The sequence below is a fragment of the Pecten maximus genome, chromosome 5, assembly GCF_902652985.1.
Source record: "Pecten maximus chromosome 5, xPecMax1.1, whole genome shotgun sequence".
In the NCBI taxonomy this organism is placed as follows: Eukaryota; Metazoa; Mollusca; class Bivalvia; order Pectinida; family Pectinidae; genus Pecten; species Pecten maximus.
The window spans coordinates 29,252,953-29,270,396 of NC_047019.1; the positions used below are offsets into that span (position 1 = coordinate 29,252,953).

Genomic DNA, 17,444 nt, shown 5'->3' on the forward strand with positions numbered 1-17,444 from the left:
TATGGAGCAACAAAAGCTGATATCTACGTCTGGATACAAGTGTAAATGTGGACATACCATATGTTCAATGTTCAAAAACTGTCACGGTATGACTGCTTATTTATCACGAATTGCAAACAAAGTGGACAATGTTAATCAAGAAAAAGTCTGCCCTCCACATAGAATCACTCTGGGGACAGAAAAGGTGCCTAGCGTGCTGTATATTTGATAACATCGAGTCCCCGACCCATTACCATGGCCTCACCTTAATAAGCAATTCCATCAGGGAACTGACGTTCCTGAAGTATTCGTCATTTACTCAGACATCTGTACTAACTTCGATCATTTTCGGATGGGTATTTCGAGTATACATGCAAAAATCCCAACTCAACCACAGGGACGGACGTAGCACAAAAGTTACAAAAAGATAACAAAAGATAATGCCTAAAATACCATGATCTAACCTATATAAGTATTGATACGTACATTAAAACAATGATGATAAAATACCATGATCTAACCTATATAAGTATTGATACGTACATTAAAACAATGATGAGAATGCTTTAACAGCAGTGCATTGTATAAGGAGAACATTCCTAAATCATGAAATCTATTTCCCATGTTTGTATTTCATATCTAAATTCCACAGGATCGAAATATAAGTAATTGTTTTCAATTATGTACTATCTATATAAGCAAATCTGCTATTTGGAAACTTTGACCTAGAATTACATGCGGGTGTCGTCGGCGAAGTAGAAGACGCTTATATTTTCGGCTCTTATTCTTCTTGTACCTTTTCAAGGGTAAATTTACATTTTGTAAGGATTTTGGTGCCATTTCATCGATTTTGAATTACTATTTCGTTAATTGCGGTATTTGCTGTTGTTTTTGTATGTAACAAAGGTTGCTTAGTTACACAAAATACACGATGTTTCTGTCATAAACTTACCTCTTCGAAACAATATATACATATTTACAACTGTACTACAAATTTATGTTTATAAGTATATACAATTCAGAAGTATATGTTACCAAAACTGACTATTTAATCTATTTTATTATAATAACCATTGAGGTATATTTACAATAAAAGTCGTTATATTACCCGTTAATAAGTTCGGGTATGAGACGAGTCATTATGCCGATGAATGGTGATGTATGCATTGACCAAACTAAATCTAATTTACCTATGTATACAACACCTGTCGGATTTTTATCACGGTCACTTGACGTCACCACTCAGTCAACCATTGTTGATCTAATAACTTTTCAAATATATCACTTTCACTTTGTTTATTGATGAGAACAGTTAGGATAACACAGTAGCATAGTCTTCCGTTGATTATACGTATATCTCAATACAGATGATGTTTTAAATATTTCTAAATTGTTCATGGTTGCCCCTAGTGACAGCCAACATACGTATCTATCTATCTCTAAGTATAAGTTGTCTTTTCTGTTGTTTTAAATCTTAAGTTTTATATCTATTTTACCTATGATGTATATCGTTAGCTGTATGTTGACTATTCTTCCTAAAATATCGCTGCTGGAAAATACTGCTCATTTGTGACAATGTTGGCAGGCGATCACGTCTACTCGCCTTGTGTTCCGTGAACAATAGGTGTGATCCAAGTATGTCATCCATTATTTAACCTCGATACGTGTTTTATGGTGGAGATGATCACTATCTTACCAATTTTATCTAGTTATATATACAACGAAATGCTGATTCTGCAACCTAGATAGCTTAATCAAAATTCTGATCCAACAATGGACGACTTGCTCGGGCTCGTGGCCAACTCTGCTCTGTGCTGGGAGGTTTGGAAGGTGGTGATCGACATGACTTTTTAATGTGATGCACTTACAACAACAACTTTGATAAGGACGAAGCCAGCTCAGATGAGTTGGTGATAATAGCCGGTACGATTTTGATTGATTTTAATAAAATTAATATGTACTACAAAAGCGACATTCACTGCGACAGGATGGGAAAAAAACTTTAGAAATTGATGACTTGACATTTTCTTCCCAAAATACGAATTCTAAATGCATTCAGGAACGCTTTCCATAATTGCCTTAATTTTAGCCCCGGGAGAATTTGACCATGTATTGTTACATACTAGCAGTCTTACTCTAAAGGATTGTACAAGAGACACACGTTATTAGCACTTTTAATACAAATGGAGTAAGATACAGTAGAGCCAAATGAATAAAACTGTGCTATACGATAGCTTCGTCCGCCTAGGACTCGTGAGTGGTGTCAAGGGAACATTTCTCTCGTTCTTCTTAGCGTTTGCCCATCTCTCACTCTCCTTCACGGTATAGTATTCATTCACAAATTATTGTCCACAAAGTATTTTCTCCATTAATATTATTTACCGATACAGGATCTATGAAGATCCTCACCGGTCTAAAAACCTAATAATGAATTGTTTAATAGTACAAAGTATATGAAAGTGATGTTACTTGGGTCATTACCTGATCTCGGATCTATAATTATCAGGGAGTTCCTGGTTCTCTCAATGCTTATCCAGTCAACTGTAAAAGTGTTTTAATTCGGTTCTAATTCCAGATTTTTTGAAATTCGAGTATCTAGCCTTGAATGTTGTGGAAATACTCTCATCAAAAGTCCTCTAATTCTCTATTTGGAGATTAATCTTTTCTTGCAATACATTCTGTGGTTCAGTTTACATAGCTTGATATTTTAAACATCTGTTGGTTAAAGTTGGTAATTTGAGATCTGGATATGATAGATCACGATATCCCTTTATCTGTCCCGTGTCTCTCCTGACTCAATCATATCGATATACGCCGTGTATTTAAACAAAAGATACCATGCGGTATGTTTTGATATACTATCTACGGTTACATATTCTCAGGAGGGCGCGATGACTCCGCTATAGATAGGATAGGTGGACATGACGGCTAACTACATATGCACTAAGGTGTATTGTATAAAATTAATTGTCTAGACAAGTAATGATATGTCCACTTTACGTAAACACATGATGGGTGTCAAATCTGATACCAGTCTACATATTCCTGTCGGTAATGTTTTGGCTAATCATCCACAGTCCATATGAATTCCAGTAGCATCTTATTTCTAATATATATATATACAGTTCATTGGTTTTCAGCCAGACACGAAAATATTCCCTCACGAAGTTGACTTAAAGGTACGAAACAGACAACAGTCAAGTTGATCAATTCATCACACAGACTTCTCAGACACCTTGAGTAGTTCACACTCCATACCACCAGAAGATATTACAAGTGAGATCAAATGACAAATATATAAGTCTATACCGTTAAATGTTATATCTATTACATTTAAAGCAAAAAGTCACAAATGTTTCTTTCTACAGCTTAAAAGTGAGAAGATTATCAATCTGATCATTGAATCATTTGAATGATGTCACTCTTTAACAACTCTGCATGAGGCATGCTAGTATTAAACCCAATACTGTTCCCATTAACGCTACTATCGGTTTCGTAGCAAAGTAAATGTATCACATTTCTTATTCTACTGTCGTATTACCGGAAACGGGAAACAAAACGTGCGACTGCAGTAATGGTAAAATTTTGTTATGATTGGTCAATCAAAATCAATAATTTGTGGTATTTAACACTATAGTGGAAATATTATCGTTACATTCATTATTTAGATGTTTATCAATACTAAATACACATTTAATGTGTTGTTTACTTGTGAAATGTCTATACAATCCTTCCTGAATGTTCATTGATGACTTTTTAATAATACGTAGGATATCTTTTCAGTAACAATGGAATTATACAGTCCAGAAATCTCTATAAACAGCATTATCTGTCTGAAGACAGGGACGGCTCCGGATACAAGTCAATACATTATGTGTTTACCATCATGGTGTTTTCAGTTACAGGTCAGTTACCAGACCGTTTATTTAACAGACCGTTTATTTGGCATTTAAAGGATGTTTGCGTTTATCACTGCATAATGATATATAGATAGACGAAAGGTTCAGAAAATGGAAATGTTTAGAGCAATATGTCAATGAGAACTAGAATGTCAAAAAAGCAAACAATGTACAAAAAGACGAAATGTTCCGAGGACGACGAAGGACATGGAATGGCAAATCTACAACGAAGTTGTATTGTCGACAATTACAACAGAAATAAATAGTTCAGTGTTTAAACAATGATCAGAAACAATACTGGCCATTAAAACAGAAAAAAATATTAACCGATTTTGCGGACAGAAAGTTTTGATACTTTTGTAGAAGCAGTACGAACTATTCGACAATGATTACAATCACAAAGAATATACCATATTCAAGTAGCATCGCCATTTAACAAAAAGTTTTGTATCTCCCAAATTATCGACGTTATACAGACGCAAACTGACACTTTAAAAGTAACCATGTTAAATATTAGCAGGTAATATTACAGTTCCAGGAACGCACAATTATTTGAAATATTTTTTTCCAAAACTTTTCCCATCTATTAGATATCTATTTAATATAAGTAGACAGCGTATTATAAAGCATTTCTGTGTCGTTCCTTTAAATTGTGAAGACAGTTATCTTAATGGTTATCGATCGTATGGGAGCCAATCTTTATCTGTAATTCTAAACACACATAAACTTTACATTCTCGTTATTTATTTATATTAATTGATGCTGCTGATTGTTGTAATTGTAGGAGAAATCGATAAACCCATTGTTTTATCGGGAAGACAATGGTTCCTAACGATGGGTCCAAGATTGGCCAGCCCACATCCGCTGAATTATTCATAGCCTCACATAACATCTCAAATCCGATTTTATTTGTGACATTAAAACACGGTATCCGAGGAACACAAAATTAAACGCAGTAGAGAAAACCGTTTTCAAATTAAAGAAATTCCAATTATATTTGTTTATATCCCACGTGAGGTGTTCCAAGTAGAATGTCGAATAGAGACAATAGCGGGGTACTATACACAGTTACAGACGGAGTTACCAGGGATTTCCATCGAATCAGTGTTAGGAGTTTCGGAAGCTGGATTTATTGAGGTCAATAGGGAAAATTTCAGAACTGTATTCTGATTTAATCTAGAATCTTTTCTTTCCGAGCTTGTGTATAGCGTTAAACCTGGATCCCTATGTTTGCTAATACAGCATTGAAGTTTCTATTTCTGGACGGGTATCGTGCTTCCATTACGAATCTGATCTTATCAAATTGATATACCAATCAAGATATAAATCCAATTTCCGATTACCTCGGTCACTTCCGGTCAACTAGCAAACGCAAATAATAAATTTCATTGTGTGACAGGTGTTCGATGAAGAATGTAATCATATTTTCCATTAAAAGCCATGTAATCGATTTTTACATCGGATATGGCCGTGAAACTAATTTTTAGTACTCTTTGCTAATACCGACAACCTAATTACGTTGTCCTAATTACGGATACTTGTAATTTGTGTGAATAACCTTAAGATATATAATTCTTGCAAACGAAATAACGAATAATAATAATGAATGTCATACCAATCATGTCGGAGAGACGTTCCTCCCAAAACATGGTACACAACCATCTCCCGGAATAGGAAAACGCCATGTCTTCCTGTCACACCGGCACATGTAATACACGTGCATGGTGTTTGTTTAGTCTCGTCCGTTTATCTTGTTTGTAGATACAGAATAAACACAGTACAAAGGTTATCAACCTCCAGGCTAAAAAGGACAACTTCTAAGGCGTGCCCTACATAAGTGATGTCACAATGCATCAACTCTTGTACTTACAGATATGTGGTACGTGGGGTTTGCAATCAAATTACTAAGACAATACAATTACTCTCACTGTTGTCGAAAACCGAAAAAAAAGTTTTTGGATGAAATGTCTTGGGTGTAATGCCGATGCGCTTAGACAGCCTTGAAACATATCTGGCTGGCTAGACATGGTATAGGTATTATTCTGGCGATACTTGTTCACCCTTTACAAGCTATGCGTTTTGTATAGTAATATTTTACCATAATGCATTAGTTTTATGTAATTTTTAAATAATTTCTTTACACAATAATGGAGACACGACGTGTGATACAAAAAATGTGAATGATTCATATCAAACTATTTTCCTTATATTCTTTTTTATTTATGTATTAATGTAGATTTTGAATGTCTACAACTTCCCTGTCAGAACAAGGTCCTTCCCTACATCCGAGACCAATATCTTATTTTAATTCGTGTTCGGTACCACTGTCTTCATTTTAACATCATATTCCGGATTTATATAAAAAAGAAACCATCTAATCGAACACCGAGAATCACTAACTATAACCTACCTGATATATGACCTAGCACGCGTTAAACGTAAACAACTATGTAAACAGAAATACCTTTCCCTGACAGGGAAATCAGAGCCGGAATACACATACTGAATTAGACAAACATAAACTGTATGACGTAGCACTGCTGGCACAACATCAGAGAGGTAATGTATTATCCGACATGGTTAACACTCCTACTGATAGATAGATATAGTGATTACCAGGATTTAACAGGGCATCAACACAAGACTAGCGATAACAGAAATAACCACATAAAGGTCTGCTCAATTAATTTTAAATACACCACTACCGTCTCCGAAAGATATGCAAACTTGATATTTTTTAAACATTAAATTTCAACGATATCCCCGACATGCGATATGACGGCTTACCTGTAAAGTGATTAGCTATTGTCTATATTTAGTACCTATTGAGAGATATACATGTCTATATACACGAACAGAATATATAAACAGAGGATCTAGTGTTTTACGTCAAGTAAACAATACTTTGTAACCCGAGGTTAAAAGTTAACATGTTTAACCAGCATTGGTTTTAAGTTTGGCCGACTGCCCTATATTGCTATTATCAATTGTCGATATGCATACGGTAACGTATATAAGTATATAGTACGTATATAAATACGGACAACGCACCAACTGAATAGCACCTTTATTGTAGGTATAGTTCATTTCTCCATTGTTATGATGTTAGGTATAGGAACAATGTATCGGTATACTGAAAACAATACAAATGTTGATATGGAAACAATAAACTCTATACATCCAACAACTACAAAGGTCAAAGTAGTTTATATGTAACCCGTCACTCTAAATAACACATATAACTTTGACATTAAATACTTACCTTGTGAAAAACAATACGATTAGGAGAAACGTCCGAGACCCACTTATGAAGCACTACACAATATTATATTATTCCGTAAGCATGGTCATAGGTGAGATTACGTAATGTGTAAAATGTTTCCAAAGTACAACTCCACAATTTAAATTGTGTTTATAAACATACGTAAGTAACTCGAAGGTTAGCTAGCCAGTCAGCTAGGTATACAGTTTATGGAACCACATGGGTATGTGTGTACTTATACGGCGGGTACCCAGCACTGAGAATATCCACCGACTCGGTCCAGTCTTTAGAGTGCAGTCTATAGATTTTCTGATCGTCCTCTTTTCAACACACACTAAACAGACGGAAGAGCAAAAGTCAGAATGCTACACAGCCCACTCAGATTGGAGAGTTACTAAATTTAGAAGCTTCTTCCACACACGTGTATTCGGAGAGGACTTAGGTCCAGAAACAGTGAATGAGCGGCATTCCTAGACAGCCTTAAACTTTCATTGCCGGAGGTTTTGATGATAGTTTTCAAAGCCCACACTAGCATGATGAAAAATTACAGGTGACCCTTGAAACTACCGTCCACAAATTATTCACACCATGTCATCACTGAAAGAGCTGGAGACTGCTAGTACATAAGAAAGGAAGCTTTTAAACTGGACGACCCAAGCAGAACGACCCTGACAAACGCTTCACATGAGTGCGGGCAAGGATTGTAAAGATAAATTGATGACCTTACCGAATTATGCCCTAGGTTGCAACACCCTCAGCCACAGCTAAATTCACCTTGTTCACTTCATTACAGGCGTTTATATATCTACGTTATCTATATAGCGTTCAATTTTATTTGCGCAAATCAGTTGAAACTATTTTTTTCACTCGCATACCATCTAGTAAACTACATAACCAGATGGAAAACATCATGTTGATGTATGTAGAAACAGGATTTGTAACCTATCTGATTTGAGAGACTTGAGATAAGTTCCATATTATTTTGGTAGATTTATTTTATAACGATCTGGTATTTTAATTTGACCAAACGCTTTTATAGAAAGCTCTTTACATGAATACAACATGTGTTCTGAGTTATCCAGTTTAGGTAAACATATAACAAACATACATGAGACGTGCTATCTTAATAAATTGTTGTATTTGTAACTGTTATTAAATTCTATGATATGTACATTACTAAGTAGTGACACCTGCAGGTGCATCATAATTAAAATATGCATCTCCCCTGTCTGGTCTGTGTATTTTGTTTCAAGATATATTTACATATATAAATACATATAAACATTATCAAGGGTTTAAGGTTCAAACCGAGAGATGCTCGTAGACATATCAAACGTACATTTGTATATCATATAAATGACCATTTGAGATGGCGTGCTCCACGCTATACCAGATCACCTTCCTATACAGGAACACCTGATACCTGGGAGGAAGGACCACGATACCCGAGACATGGGACATGATACTTAGGAAATGATACTTAGGACACAGAAAATAATTGAAAGTGGCCTATGTTATTACAAATATATTTAAAAAATGAGGCTAATTTAGGACTTATGACTGTGCAGCACGGATGACAGATACTGAAACTGTTATTTACTGAAGGCAATATTAATCATTTTCTGCATATTTGACTTTTATTAATTCCTCAAAAGATATTTGTACACTTTTGGGAGAATAAGATAACTGATATCCATGCACATTCCGATACGAACGTACATGAATGCCAGCTTTCTAATTGGTCTATTGTATACATTTGTTCCTATTCTGCATATTCACTGGTGTTTGGATGAAAGTAAAAAACAATATTTGAACTGATTAATATTTCTCTATATTTCACTGGTAATAAACATTATCAACACACAATACAGAATGGGTTAATGAATCGGTACTGAGCGGGAGAGATCGAACCCACGACATCCGGGCGGTTTGAGTATGAAAAAGGATCAGGACCAGCGCCATATTATCTATGTTCATACATCCACGACATTCCTGTTTATCTCGTGCATGTGTTATCACGTGCGACATTTACTGTGATTAGATATACACCACGTGATATCGAGGCCAACTGTACTGTAGGGCTGGTTGGTCCCTGAATCAGCAGTGGGAACATGGACTAGGGATGTGCGGCGTGACGGTATCATACAGATCTGATGGCGTCACACGTGACCAGGTGAAACCAAAACATGCCTTGCCTATATCTATATGATTACGGTAACACGAAAAGTAACAGCTGTTGTCAAAATAATCACTTACCAACCAAACGTTAAACCAAAAACGATTATATTTTCTAATTACTGGTACAAGATAATAAACACACGAGACCAAGGTCATGTGTGAATAGCGAATACAGACATTTATAATAAAACAATGCAACAGTTGGGCGTTTGTTTTCTATGTAGGAAAACGGTCACCCGGCCATAGTAAATGTCGGATTTGTCTGTATTTAATCTGGCCTTAATCGATCGAGGAAACTAAAGACTAAACATGTTTTACGAAAATAACCTGTACCTCTTACCTTGCTGGCCTAACAAACTGGACATAGCCTTGGTACAGGAGACACCCATTGTTAAAGCTCAATCATTAGAACTGTGCTCACTGTCACTCAGTCGTCATACTGACCCGTAGGACCACGACGTTTTTCACTGAGCTCCCCAGGAGATCAAGGTCAATCTTAATCTCCAAAGCTAAGTAGTTCAGAGTGTAGCGTGCCAAAGTGTGGTTTGAAATTAACAAACTCGTTTATCAAGCTAGAGCGAGGGCGTAGATTGATAAATTTCGTCGTTAACATGCATGCTTGTACACGGTGATGTCGTCTGCTGCAAAGACGTATTGTAATATGTTATAAGACAAATTGTTTGTTGTTCAGCCATGTGTCTGCTGAGTGCAACATAAAACAATGCAAAACCCTCCACCCGCGTACAATCGAACTCGTCTACATCCTTTATGACTTAAACTCAAGGCATATACCAGTTTAAATGGTATCACATTATATGCTCAAACCTCATTCCATTTTTGAAAGCACAGGAATTGCAATGTCAGGCTTTTAATAAAGACACGGTAAGAGAGCAAGTGGTTATAAGGCATAACTGGAAGATGTAACGGATAGGAATTGATAGGTCTCAATACAAAGGCCGGAAGTGGGGTTGGAGGCGAATGATGAAAGAAGTAGAAGAAGGCACATTAGCTCACTAATAAATCCAGACCTAGATACTGGGACGTAACTCAGGGGGATAAAATACCAGCCACGACTGGATTAAAGATTTCTAATGTATTAAGGACAGTGATTAAAGGAAATAACGGTGTCATCAGTAGTAGACAAGGAAGTAAGGGCAGATGGACACCACAAATTCAAAACACAACTTCGCCCAAATGGGGCAATGATTACAGAAAATCGTCACTTTGGAGGACGTCAACAAAGAATACAAAGAGTCGAGGTAGGATTCAGACATCATGTACGCATCCACCTGGATACGCAGAATGCATGAAGAGGTATTTATCGGTCAATAGAGCATTGTGATTGTGAAATCTTCACAGTGTGCCATGTTTAAAACGTACGTGTTTTGCATTTTTCATCATTTTTCGCTTAATATATTATAAGGGACATTTAACAAACTGGCAGTTTTTTTTTAATATGAAAGGAAATCTACAGTATACATTAACGCTTTCCGTATAGGAACTCTGGTGGTCTCTAAGCGAATATCGAAACCGCTGATACGTGATATACAATACTATCCACATAGCATTGGACTGTTTGTATAATGATTACGTTAATAGAAACAATCAACATTTTTGTCATTAGAAACCTGTTACGAGACGCATCACATTAGAGGTATAACGATTCCGGGGTGATCTTACGGCCTACAATTTAGAGTACATTATGTATTTATTTTGCCCTATATTTCTCGGTATTAGATGAAGTCCAGATATATGAACCCCTTTCGGGAATACTTTTCACCGTCACCAACGATCAAATAGACATTTTGTAAATTCCCATTAAACAAATTGTTTGGTATGGAATTAAATATCTTTTACTAAAGACAGAAAACCGCATGTTATGATGTTTTTAATGAACCTGACGGATCGTCCCCGGAAAATGCTGACACCATTACACAAATCCAGATACCGACGTGTAAAACAGTCTAAAAATAGCCGCCAATAGATGGTAATGGTATTGTGTAAGGCTCGGTGTGGTTGTTTACAGCATTGCATAAAGCCGAGATGATCTAAACAAATATTTCGACGATTCTATTTTCAATAATGAAGATAATATAAACCTTAGAAGTACCGACTTGAACCAAAGACTGTATTAAGTTAATTCTAAGTTATACTAACACTATCGGAAAGGACTATCTCATAATGTGTAATCATTTCATGGAGTTGCACACCTATATTCCAAACTAATTCACAAACGTACGAACATGATGAGAAACACATGATTTTGAGCGAGGATACTATTTCTAGTGGTATTAAGTCCCGAATTCAGAAGTGCTAACGGTGTTTTTTTTTCAATAGAAAAGCATTATTAGATTGCCTTAAGTAAAGTTTCTTACACTTCATATATGCGTTCGCTGTAAATAGAAATGTCAGATGATAATATTTAAGTTAAGAGGCGAATAAGCAGTGAACTACAGAAACAAACACACCAATGCAATATGACGTGACATTAGAGGCCAAACAATGAGGGGTACAGTGTGACACTGGGGTGACCTGAATTCCACAGGCTAATCGTGGCAGACATAATTTGATGTTTACATCTAGAGTCACGGTTAGTGTTTAGACAGAATATTCTAAGCTCCACAATGTTCCTAGCGAATGAATTTCTTGATTTTTAAAGTTTTAAAATGAATATCTAAGGACGGAGCAGAGCGTCAATAACCAGCTGAAGTGACAAAGACGTTCCTCTCCAGTCATTAAGATATGGAAATACGTCCATATTAATCACGTAGGGATAATGATCGGAAGTAGTCAGTTCGTCTTCTTTAATGAGACACTGAGCTGAAATATATGGCAATACTTCAAACCGATTTGTAGTAAAACTAATATGAAACATATCAGCGACTCATATCAGTGATGTAAGATTGCTACATCGACGTGCGTTATTTCAGCTACAATTTCAAGGCAGTAATTTCCGGCCATGATACAGTTTTTTAGTCCACGACCAGGGTGTTCTAGGTCACACGAACAAACATTCGGAAGGCGATAGAGCCGTCGGAGGGCGACAATTGAAGAAACATTCAGAAGACGACAGAGCTGTCAAAGGGCAACATTTGAAAAAAAAGAACTGTCTGAAGGCAACATCCGAGCTAACCTGTTAGAGAGTTTCTTGCCCTTACTTCCGCTACTTTTTAACAGTGTTACGTCTCGCCATACACTGACAATTAGCAAGCAGTCTAAGTTGATTGTATTGACCAGTAAATATGCTAAAGTGTCTGGGGATTTTCTATTCATGGATGCCGTCAGTTTCACTTTGTTAACACAGAGTAGCTTCGGGGAAATGAATATTGCCTCTGGCGGATAGTGACTCCAACTCCTGGATACCGGAAGCATGTACTTTCCTGATGATTGCGCACATTATTTGCGTACAGTTTAAGTATGAACAGCGTAATACAAGCCGAACACAGTGTCTACAAAGTCCTTAAATATCGAAACTTGGAAAACCTTATTTATTAATTATTGGGGTTCTTGCAATATGTTGTTACCCGACTCTTTGTGTAAACGTGAATAAAGTATTTTCGACTGTTTCCCAGCAAAATTGCTAAATCATAGTTACAAACCTGTCAATGCTAAAAAAATGCCCGGCCAACGTTTTTGACTGTTGACAGGCGAAAATTTGTATGTCTTAATTCGAAGACAGAAGAAATCTTCGAGCGGGTTAGTTTGATTTAATTGAAAACAAGGATTTGGCTCACACAAATAATGCTATCAAACGGTCTGTAAGAATTCCTACAGCGGGCTGCGAGGCCAAAAATGAACCAAAGCCGGAATAAAATAGTCTACATTGTAGAATTAGATTTTTTCTGTGGAGCTCAGGGCACATTGCAAATAACCTAGAAAACTGAATCTTGTGATGATAAAACAGTTGTCCCATGCCTTTGATTAGGTCAATAGTCAAGGCATAGAACAATTCTATACTGTTTAACGTATACTGTATATACAAACCGAATGGTTTCTCGTTAATTGAATACAACATGTGTGTTTCACGAATATGACAGAATATATCGATATTATGTTATACTTGTGAAATACATGTCATATGCAAGGGGACACCATTCAATTTTCTTTTTATTTCATTTTTAAAGAGGAAAACAAATGAAAGTGAAAAAATCTTTGCGTCGAAAACAGCAGAAGAATCGGTCCATATGACGTTACGCGGGAGAAAGACGCCATTTTGAATAGGCTAGTCTACGCAGTTCAAACTTCTGCTGCTCTTGGTAAGTTTTGCACGCATAACTATAGTCAAATGAGGATTTCATCCAAAACTGGAATGTATATCGCAAAAATGCAGCAAAATATCCACTTATTCTACCTTCGCTTCATCTTTGATCTGATCCGAAAAATCGGCGGTTTTCAATGCGGTGAATGAAAAGCGCCGTTCTGATTAACGAAGTTATATCATCACAGTGATGCAATGTTTTTACCAGGCTGATTTCTCATATCTCTGTGATAAAAATGTAATAAAGACATATTACTCAATGGAAATCAGTTTGCCTACTAAATAAATTATGTCTTCTACAATTACATTGAGAGGTTTTGACGGATACTTTTGTCTCGAAAGCATAATAATACCAATATCGCCGATTTATTTTAGCTTATTTTTTCTTATCTTTAAACTGCAGAAGTCAGTTCACATTAAGGAGTTAAATCACAAATATTTTACATTCATCCCCAATCATTTGTAACAAATCGGAGACTGTTTTATCGCCATGACGGATGGTAACATCTGACCACCCCAATCATAATTGAGTGATGCAATTCATACGGATACCATCATGGATTCGTAAGGGTTTTTTTGGCAGACGTAGCACTGACCCACTGACCATTGGTCAATGCCTTCTGATAAAGCCCCAAGACACTTTCTGCGGTGTGTGACCCCTCTGACAGACAAGAGACTTGTGCTCCAGACAATCAATGTGAATGATAAATGACTTACTCACATATTGGCGTCACATTCCTACACTGGATAACAACAAATGTAAATTAACTTATTTATTCAGAAAACAATGTTTATTGGAGGTAATCAGCGGTCAGAAATGCCCAGACGCGAGCGTCTGGTCAAATATGTCTAAACAAGAATATAAGCGCACACAGCTGAACAGGCAATTTTAGGTTGAGGCTTCACTGTCGTACTATCAACCCAAATAAACATATTAGTAGGAAACACCACAGTATCTCAATTACTACACTAATTGCTGATGGCTATTTAGCAACGGCAAAAAATAACATTTACTCCAATGTTTTGTTTGAAGACCTGTGATAAGCTATTTTGGCATTGCTTTCACAATACTCTTCAGTAAACGATAGTGGTACATCACAGAACACACGTTTGTGTGTACCGAAAGCTGCACGTGCCATTAAGTACCCGTGTGACGTCAATATGTATCAGCGTCATTGTCCCTTTCCTAATGTGACCTACCACCTGCTACATCAGAGAATCCACGTCTTATTATCTACGTTACTCACTACAATAGGATTCCTATTCAAAGAGTTGTAAATGTACATCCTACAATACACGTCTCTATGTCGACTGTCAATCAACTGAGAAACACATACATCCAACATTACATTGTATCCGGGTGTCATATTTAGTATCGGTGTAATGTCTTGATAGTCATTCTTTGTAGGTATGGGGTTAAAAAACAATATTTATATATACAATGTATCATATACACTATGTGTTGGTGATCCGAAGGAAAAGATTTAAATTTCCTGTAGTAGTTGTACTGTGATGAATATTTATAACATGTGTACAATTCGCATCCTTGTATGTAAATACATTGCGATCCAGGTTTTCATATCATCTAATAGACGACTTCCATAATGATCATGTCAGGATATCGGGCCGACTATCACTGCGCCATTGAAACGTTCTTACTAAGAAAGTCGACATGGCGCAGCGGTATAACCTGTGGGTATTTCTGGCTAGGCGATTGGGTGCCGTAGATCGTGAGTTCGAGGCCCTCTCCTGGCACGAGTCATAAACTCGTCTTCTTTCGTCATTTGTGTTACTATATGTCATATATACATATATCTTTACATTTTGAATATAAAGTTATTGGTAATTGTTACATAAGAATAACCTATATGGGTTGGAAAAGCTTCTGCATCATCTGTGACAACTTTGTTCCTGGACTCGCCCAACGTCATGCAAATGTTTGCTTCTTACAAATGGTTAAACGAGACAAAAGAAAAACAAAATGATGCAGTTCTTTGAATCGTTTAGAACGGACTGATCTATCACAAATACGTATACATGTATACCATGTTCCCAAAGTCAAAAATAACTTCCAAATTTTCTGCTAAAAAATGTTTTGCGTACAAAGTAAAAAAGATGGTTGCTGGTTGGTGTGATAAATAGTATCAGTCTGTTGGTACTGTGATACCATGTGTATCCACTTACACGGAGGCGACAGAGCTCGGTAGAAGGAAGTCATCGGGTGATTATACTGGGACACCACAAGGTGTAGCAAGGGAAACAATGCACGTGGCACGCTTACCATTACTACGATCAGGCGATCCATCTCACCAGGAGAATGGTGCTATGTTCTTAACAATCACACAGCCTACAAACACCTTCTATATTTTAGTTGGTGCGGTACGACTGGACTAAATGTATGCCAACCAGGAATGTTATACAGGAACCCAGGCTACATCCCAGTCGAGATGAGAAACACGTGTGTGTGGTTCCTGTCTAAGTAAGTTACCAGGCACTTACGTCAGTGGTTATTTGTGTACAAGGTGTTATTGTGTCTTGTCAGCATATCCCCGGAATGCTTTCTGATGATCGCTTATTAAATACATGATATTATTATCTATGTCGAGTCTATTAAATTCCTGGTCAATGTGTCATTGATTATAATAAAATCACCTCCGATATGTCACACGGCGAAGTTAATATCTTTACTCATAGAAAATGTACAACAAACAGCAGACTGTATACAAATACTCAGATTCTCCTAGTCTATAAGGAAAGGAGCTTGGATCATTCCGTTCCCTGCAGGGTTTCGGACACGAAATGTTCCATTAAGAACTCCCTTTCCTTGTAACTTTTTAATTCAATCTGAAATAGTGACACGGATCAGAATATACACGCGTAATGATGTTCATTTGAAATGCAATATTGAAAACTATGAAATTATTGACAATGGTAAAGATTATATTTATAGGTCTTTTGCATCTCCGTTTGGCATTTATTTTGATATATTGCCAGTCCTGTTTTTGGTCGCCCCCTACCAGCTGTATGGTCACTTTAGTTCTTCCGTATCAGACTCTGTTATAAAGGTACTAATATCTTTTGCACCACTGCTGTTTAATGCTTTAAGGCAATGCTACATCTCTATTACATCCCTAACACACCTACGCCTTTAGTGTGGATTTGGGTTAATTTACTTTTATATTTGAACACCAATGTAGCTGAAAAATACCACCGGAGCAAAAAAAAAAAACCTGTCCAATGTACAGTGTAAAAGACGAAACCTTTTCACTTAAGTTTTCAATGTACAAGTAATTTGTTTTTGACTAAATAATTTACAAATAATTCAAAAGTATTCAGATCGTGATAAAATAAACAAATATGACGTTCCATGTCGAATGTATCTATAACTGCCTCTATATGTACACACCCACTAGCGAATTCCGCGATAGTGAACGCTACAATTGACTGAATAACTAATAAGGCACCAAACCGATTCATTATCATTATTTCTTCAAATGTGTTTATCATGTGTTGTCATGGAGAATGAATGACTGTTTGTATAACGTCGTCAAGGACAACAATATGTGTCCCCGGGTTATATTCCAGTGTCAGGTCCAGCTGACGCTTGTTTCCGTGTGTTGTGAATTGGTGAGGAAATTCAGAGAAGGATTCCTCTTCCAATGTCTGATTTCGTTCATAGAAAATATTTGTATGGTATATATGTAATATCCAATCAAATGGAAATGTATTATAATGGTTTTATGTACATTGAAATAAGTCGGTCATGATCACGTGACTATTTCCTGATTTGCACAGAAACATGTCCATGCCGACAACACCATAAGTACAGGAGAGGAACATCACCATCCATATAAACCATCATTATCAG

The 17,444-nt window shown here is 36.6% G+C and overlaps 1 protein-coding gene across 3 annotated transcripts in view; it reads right to left on the reverse strand.

The window, feature by feature from the left end:
- Positions 1-17,444, reverse strand: part of LOC117327742 (dual specificity protein phosphatase 14-like) — a 38,295-nt gene that overhangs the window by 10,243 nt on the left and 10,608 nt on the right. The window contains exon 1 of one of the 3 annotated variants that reach the window (XM_033884870.1): positions 9,659-9,785. The exons of 1 other annotated variant lie outside the window; for it this stretch is intronic. The gene's annotated coding sequence lies outside the window, so the exon portion shown is untranslated. Of the gene's footprint in view, positions 1-7,140; positions 7,698-9,658; positions 9,786-17,444 lie in introns of those variants that run through there. One more of the 3 variants, XM_033884869.1, reaches the window with a different exon arrangement.